Genomic DNA, 8,010 nt, shown 5'->3' on the forward strand with positions numbered 1-8,010 from the left:
CAGGTCGAGGCTGCGGTGGCCGGGAGCGGCCACTGCACTCCAGTCCAGGCGACAGAGTGAGACTCCAACTCAAAAAAAAAAAAAAATTGATATACTGTGTAAAAGCATTGTTAAAAAACCCCGTGTGGTTATAAGTAGTAGTAACTGTGGATTAGAACCTTGGGATCACCAATAGTCTCTGGAGAACTATAAAGACAAGAGGAATTTGGGGCCTACATGATGGAATTTGGGCTGCTGAGGTCTCAGATGCACTCCCCATCCCCACCCCCATCCCCACAGTGGGATGGAAGCTTGTGTACACATTTTCCCTGTCTGCCACTGAACTGCCCTCCCAAGGCAAAACTTGTCACTAATGAAAGAGACAGGCACAGACTCAGGCATTTTAAAACTTCATCTGTCACAAGGAACAGAAGTCAATTATCTAGCCCCTGAAGTCCTTTCCCTGGATGATATATGAAAGCTATTAGCAGGTCCTTGGCAAAGACCTTGCCAGGCTTTGATGCTGCTTCCCTGGCCATGCCGCCTGGTCCCTGGCTGCCTGATCCTCCATACGGCCTGGAGTCTGGGCTTCCCACGGGCATGTGGGCCCCCAGTAGGTCTGCTGCGAGCCCGCAAGCTACCTCTGTGCCCACTCAGACTTTGCTCTGGTTTGTGGCTTGTGCGGAATAATATAGGCTCAGGACAGAATAGTTAAAACCCAGAATTTGAACAGCAGAGGAGGAGGAAGATGTTCCCTGACACCAGTGAAGACATGCACGGGTCTCCTTCCTGCTCAGCCCTACTGAGCAGACATGTCTGAGGGCCTAAAACAAGTCATGGCAGGTAAGGCCTGGTTAATGTAGCACTTAGTCCAGAAAAGCAGCCACTGGATTTTTGACTCAGTTTGACCCTTAATCTTCCACAGCGATATTCTCTTTCTTGGACGTTGCATGGACCAGGAAAGGGAGGAGGTTTGGGCTGCAAAGGAATGTTCACTCGATGGCTCCTTTTCTGGGAGAAGTAATAGAACAAGTGGCCAGATTCTCATTCCTGGCCAGGTCCTTGTCATGGGTAACTTGGTGAGGAGTGCCTTCCTCAAGAGTATGGACCTTAGGCAGATTCTGGCATTTTCTTCCCATGGATAAATAAATGACAGCTGGTTCCTCTCCCTTCTGATTCATGAGGGTTTTTTTTGGTTGATTTTATTTGTTTGTCTTGTTCCTCATGTGACAGAGAAGGTGTGATGTGGAGCTGGTTTAGTTTGAATGCTTTGTCACATATTTCTAGAAGTTTAAAGAGACATATCACTTTATCATGAGAGCTGCTACCTTACTGTCTGCATCAAAAGTGGGGTCTTCACCATTGCACCGGGTCAATTTAGGAAAGAATCTAATAATCACAGAAAGGCACCAGTACAGTGGGAGATATATGGACTTTGGGGACAGGTAAACCTGCACTTGTTACCCCAGCTGTGCCCCTCACTAGCTGAGAGAGTTTACTTCAGCTAAAGCTTTTTCATCTGGAAAATGGGGCCAAAACTACCTTACAGATTTTCAGAATCATTAAATTAAAAAAGAATGTACGTCAAGCACGTAGCATATCACAGGTGTTACTTCCTTGCCCTTTTTGTTATCCAAAACAAAATTTGACTCCAAAAGGATGAGAATTTATGCCTATAGTTTTAGATAAAGATGAAGCTTTGATTTTACCTTTTGTTTGTTTGTTTTTGGGTGGTTTTTTTGAGTTGGAGTCTCACTCTGTCACACAGACTGGAGTGCAGTGGCCGCATTACAGGCATTACAGGCATGCGCTACCATGCCCGGCTGATTTTTGACTTATTGTAGAGATGAGGTCTCGCTGCCCAGGCAGGTCTTGAACCCGTGGGCTAAGGCAAACCACTCACCTCAGCCTCCCAAAGGCGCGGGATTACAGGCTGACCATTTGTTGTTAAAAAATGATAGCTTGCAGCCGGGCTCGGTGGCTCAGCCTGTAATCCCAGCACTTTGGGAGGCTGAGGCGAGTGGATTGCCTGAGCCCGCGGGGTTGAGACCCACCTGGGCAACTTGGTGAGACCTCATCTCTACAATAAATCAAAAAATTAGCCGGGCATGGTAGCACGCGCCTGTAGTTCCAGCTACTCGGAAAGTTGAGGCGGAAGGATTGCCGGAGCCCAGCAGGTGGAGGCTACGGTGGCCGGGAGCGGCCACTGCACTCCAGTCTGGGTGACAGAGTGAGACTCCAACTCAAAAAAAATGATAGCTTGGGCTGGGTGTGGTGGCTCGAGTCTATAATCCCAGTCCTTTGGGAGGTGGAGGAAAGAGGATTTCCTGAGCCCAAGGGTTCAAGACCAGCCTAGGCAACTTGGTGAGACCTCGCCACTACAATAAATTTAAAAAAATTAGCCGGGAGTGGTGGCACGTGCCTGTGGTTCCAGCTACTTGGAAGGCTGAGGCAGAAGGATTTCCTGAGCCCAGCAGGTCGAGGCTGCGGTGGCCATGAGTATGCTTACACTCCAGCCTCGGTGACTGAGTGAGACTCCAACTCAAAAAAAAAAAAAAGTGGAAGCTCTTGCTTCATTTATTATTTTCTCAGCCTGGAATGTCCTCATCCTTACTGCATGATCACCAAGCCAGTGACATCAGGGGCCCAGGCTTTCTCTCTGGGCACAATGTCCCCCTGCTTACCTGTCTATTCCAGTCAGCAGCCAGATAACAGTTGGCCATGTAACAGCACCAGCCTCACCCTAACCAGCAGGTCTTTCCTCCTATTCCACTCAGTCCTCAGGGATCCTCCCCTCTGGTCCAGGCTCTCAGCAGGCTGGGAGGGACTAGTCTCACTGCCAACATGGCAGGAACAAATGGTTTTGGAACTGAGTGATTAGAAGCCTCTCCCTTAGGAAACTGGGGTCCATCCTCTCTGAGGTCATTTTCTGTCTCACTGCAGATGTTCTCCTATGCTAAAGTCATGTCACTTCAAGAAAGCTTCCTAAAGACAGAGGAGCTACCACAGTCCTTTCCAGCACTTAAAAACGTTTTCACTAAATAGTCTGGTCATCTCTCTTGGATTACACCTGCTCCTGACCCAGGCAAAATAATTATCACTTTTTATAAGAACTATCAATATGCAACATCATTTACCTTGAAGGGATAATCATCTGGAAATAGTTTACGATTATTTAATTCACATATTAAATTCATTTCAATAGATAGTTATGGAATAATAAAATTCTTTTAGATTAGAAAATATAGTTTATTTAGGGCAACCCCTTCGGGTCCCCTCCAACTGTGGGAGCTTTTCTGTCCTCTTAATAAATTCTGCAGCCGGGCTCGGTGGCTCAGCCTGTAATCCCGCGCCTTTGGGAGGTTGAGGTGAGTGGATTGCCTGAGCCCGCGGGTTTGAGACCCGCCTGGGAAGCGAGACCTCGTCTCTACAATAAATCAAAAAATCAGCTGGGCATGGTGGCACATGCCTGTGGTTCCAGCTACTTGGAAGGCTGAGATGGCAGGATCGCTGGAGCCCAGCAGGTCGAGGCTGTGGTGGCCGGGAGCGGCCACTGCACTCCAGTCTGGGCGACAGAGTGAGACTCCAACTAAAAAAAAAAAAAATTCTGCTTTCTCAAAAAAAATATTTATACATATATATATAGGTCTCCGTCGCCCAGGATGGAGTAAAGTGGCATGCTCTTAGCCACTGCAGCCTCAACTTGCTGGGCTCAGGTGATCCTGCCATCTCAGCCTTCCAAGTAGCTGGAACCACAGGCACACACCACCATCCCTGGCTAAGTTTTTGATTTATTGTAGAGATGAGGTCACACCAAACTGTCCAGGCTAGTCTCGAACCCATGGGCTTAGGCAATCCTCTCACCTCGTCCTCCCAAAGTGCTGGGATTATAGGCGTGAGCCACCACGCCTGGCCAAATATAGTTTATTTAATAGTAAATTAGAGAGAGAGAAGGAGGAGGTTCACCTCCCCAGGGTGAGGGAGGGGGCCAAAGTCATAGCTCAAAGAGCACATGGCCACACCAGAGTCTAGCAAGGCAACAGCCAGAATAATAAAATTTAAAGCAGTCCTGTTTTAGAAGTATTTTTGAAAGCATAATAAATTTGAATTACAGGTAACTAGACCCATAGACATGAATATTCTGGACCATACTAAAACAATTTATAGGCTGGGCGCAGTGGCTCACACCTATAATCCTAGCACTTTGGGAGGCCGAGGTGAGAGAATTGCCTGAGCCCACAGGGTCGAGACCAATCTGGGCAACTTGGCAAGACCTCATCTCTACAATAAATCAAAAATAAGCTGGGCGTAGTGGTGTGTGCCTGTGGTTCCAGCTACTTGGAAGGCTGAGATGGAAGGATCACCTGAGCCCAGCAGGTCGAGGCTGCAGTGGCCGTGAGCATGCCATTGTACTCCAGCCCAGGCGAAAGAGTGAGACTCTGACTCAAGCAAACAAGCAAACCAGAACTTATAACAATACCACCTCCACATTAGAAACATGACCATAATCAGTTTCATGTAAAACAGATACCTAAAGTCAAGGGATCATTTCCCACAAGAGCCCTGGAATGTAAACCAGAGATGCATTCCTTAACTGAACGTACCTTGGAAGAGTCAGGACAGCTTGAAGGCCAAATGCTGTGTCACAAGCTGTAATATTCTAACTAGATCTCATTTTGCACACTCACCCCGCTCCACCCCGCTCCAAGGTATGGAGTCTCTGTTGTAAGAACTGCGATGATATCTGACATGCTATGAAACTCCAAAGAAGTATGAAAAGACAGCAATCTGCCTTTCTGATGGCTGCCAAAGGATGCACTTCATATTTTATTGCCTATGAAGATAAAATCAAGCATTGCTTTTGATCCTGGATCTTGCTCTGCTAATTTGATGCCCTCCGATCTTGTGTGTGCTTGTGTGGTGAAGGGCCACTAGTTTGCCTCTTAAGCTGCTGTCCACTGGGGTGGGGTCATGCCTTTTGTATGTTTCTTCATGGGTCTGTGCCAAGAAAGATACAAGCAGATTAAACTTCACCACTCTTCTCTTTATGTTTACCACCTCCTGATGTTTGCATCCTTATTAGACTGAGAGCTCAAGAGCAGCTCTCAGGGGACCTCATCCCATTTTGCGTTTCCAAATCCCATCTAAGTACCTGATGTAACCTCCCCTATTTCATTTATTCAACTGTGCAGTAGGAATTACAATGCATGCATAAGAAGGGCTTTGTAAGAATAGAACATATGCTGCCGGGCTCGGCGGCTCAGCCTGTAATCCCGCGCCTTTGGGAGGCTGAGGTGAGTGGATTGCCTGAGCCCACGGGTTCGAGACCCACAAGACCTCATCTCTATAATAAATCAAAAAATTAGCCAGACATGGTAGCATGTGACTGTAATTCCAGCTACTTGGAAGGCTGAGGCGGAAGGATCACCGGAGCCCAGCAGGTCTGGGTGACAGAGTGAGACTCCAACTCAAAAAAAAAAAGACACTTTCCAAAAAAGCAAAAGTATTCTTCCGTATTTCAGTTCATCCTGACTGAAAACTGATAAGCTACTTACAAATGATAGACTAAACCATGTTTCTTACGTCTTCATTGAAGACCCACTTCATACAGTTGATCAAACTTATGCAGCTTCTTCACTGCTTCTAGCTTGTACTGAGCTATTCGTGTGATTGGGAGAAGGTACTTCCTCCTCCAAACCTTCTGCTTCCATCTACCCCCATCTGCCTTTCAAAACCTAATAAGTCTGTGACTTGATGTGACCCAATGGGAAGGGTGCCCAAGTCCCCTTCCACGAAGCCATCTTGAGTTTAGACTTCTTCATCAGGCCTTTGCCGAAACGTAGATACAAAACCAAGGGTTTCCACACCACAGAAGATTGGAAGGATGTTTACAAGTCCCTCTAGTGCTCTAGGTGGCTATTTACTGAAGTGTACTGTGTATGAAAGAGACAAGCATCCAGGGACAACTGAAACCCTTGTGAAACTTCTGGTCTAGGATGAGATAGGGCCCCTCCTGTGGAGAGAGAAACACATACAATGGAAGGAATCATGGGTGTCTGGATGTGCCCATCTGGACCCAGGCAGAGGGGAAAGGGTGGTGTATGGATTTTAAAGATGTCAAATGGAGTTTTGGGAGGAGGGAATGAACTCACCAGGTAGACAAGAGGCAGAGAGCCTCAAGAGGAATGGAAAAACTTGTGCTCAGGCACAGATGTAAAAGAATGCACAGTCATTTGGGAAGCTATAAAAGGTTCGACCCATTTCCCAAAAGGCAGCCAGAGAGATATTTTGAAAATGCAAATCTGTTTGAAATGGTTCTGTGGCTCTCCACTACCCTTAGGTAAAGTCACAGTTGTTTTTTTTTTCTAGATTGGAAAACATATTTTATTTAGAAAGTAAATTAGAAAGAAAGAGAAAGGAGATTCACTTCTCCAAGGTAGGGGAGGGGACCAAAGCTTAGAAAATATGGTGGTGGCCATAGTTCAAAGAGCACATGGCCACACCAGAGTTTAGTAAAGCAGTGGCCCAAAATCACAGTCTTTTTTTATTTTGAGTCAGCGTCTCACTCTGTCGCCCAGACTAAAGTGCAGTGACACACTCATGGCCACCACAGCCTCAACCTGCTGGGCTCAGGCGATCCTTCCCCCTCAGACTTCCAAGTAGGTGGAACTACAGGCATGCACTATGACGCCTGGCTTATTTTTTGATTTATTGTAGAGACAAGGTCTCACCAAGTGGCCTGGGTTGGTCTTGAATACCTGAGCTCAGGCAATACTCTTGCCTCGGCCTCTCAAAGTGCTGGGATTACAGACTTGAGCCGCTGTGCCCGGCCAGTTACAATCTTAACAGGGAATCTTCTAAGTTCTTCCACCACCAAGTTCCTGCTTGCCTCTCCACATTTCTCTCTCACCACTCACATGTTACACTGTCTTTCAGTTGCCTGAAAGCATTAAGCTCTCGCTCACCTTTGACTCTGCACAACTGTCTCTCAACACCAACTTCCAGCTCATACTCATCAATGCTCCCTAATTCCTTTGGTTTGGGTGAGGATGGAGACTTCCTTGGGCAATAGACTAGATGACATTCTAGCATGTTCATCCCCTGAACTTGAATTGTACCTTCTTGTTAGAGTCTGCCCTCACTCTAGACTGCCCGCTCTAGAGGAGTCAGGGACTGTGGCTATCTTGCTTATCCCTGGATTCTCAGAGCTAGCACAGGATCTGATGCATAACGAGAACTGAGAATGAATGAGTGGATAGGTGCGCTTGTGTCTCTGGATATATTCAACATTTAATGAGAAATTAGTCTGAAGAGTTAGACAGTCTTGACTGTGAAGGACCTTATATAGCACACTAAGGAATTGGGATGTTATTCACAGACTGTGGGGAACTACTGAAAGGTTTTTAAGCAAGTGTCATACTAGATTTGCATTTTTGAATAATCACTTTTGGAAAGATAATTCTGGCACCCACATAAACAGGATAGATTGGCGAGTTGTCTAGGCTGGAGATGAGAAGACTTTTTATGGTACTACATTCACAAAAAGGGGCTGAGAGCCTGAGCCGATGAGGTAGAAGTTGAGGGTAGGTGGACAATTACATGAGTATTCTGTAAGTAGAATCATCAAGATCTAGAGGTTGAGTGGACTTGTGGCATGAGGGAGGAGAAAGACTTTAGGATGGAGCCAAAGTTTCTGGTTGGATAACTAGATGAAGAAGAGCAAATTAAATTAATAGAACCATGCAGTGAATTATCATTTTGCTTTGGATTGGCATTCACTGGGGTCTCAATCCAAGAAAACATGTTTTCTCCTCTTTTTTTGTTTGAGTCAGAGTCTCACTCTGTTGCCCAGGCTCGGAGTGTAGTGGCACACTCATAGCCACTGCAGCCTCAGCCTGCTGGACTCAGGTAATCCTTCTGCCTCAGCCTTCCAAGTAGCTGAAACCATAGGCATATGCCACCACACCTGGCTAATTTTTTGATTAACTGTAGAAACGAATTTTCACCAAGTTTCCCAGGCTGATCTCAAAC

Source organism: Carlito syrichta, unplaced genomic scaffold (assembly GCF_000164805.1).
Source record: "Carlito syrichta isolate Samal-C Ts95f unplaced genomic scaffold, Tarsius_syrichta-2.0.1 Scaffold314155, whole genome shotgun sequence".
In the NCBI taxonomy this organism is placed as follows: Eukaryota; Metazoa; Chordata; class Mammalia; order Primates; family Tarsiidae; genus Carlito; species Carlito syrichta.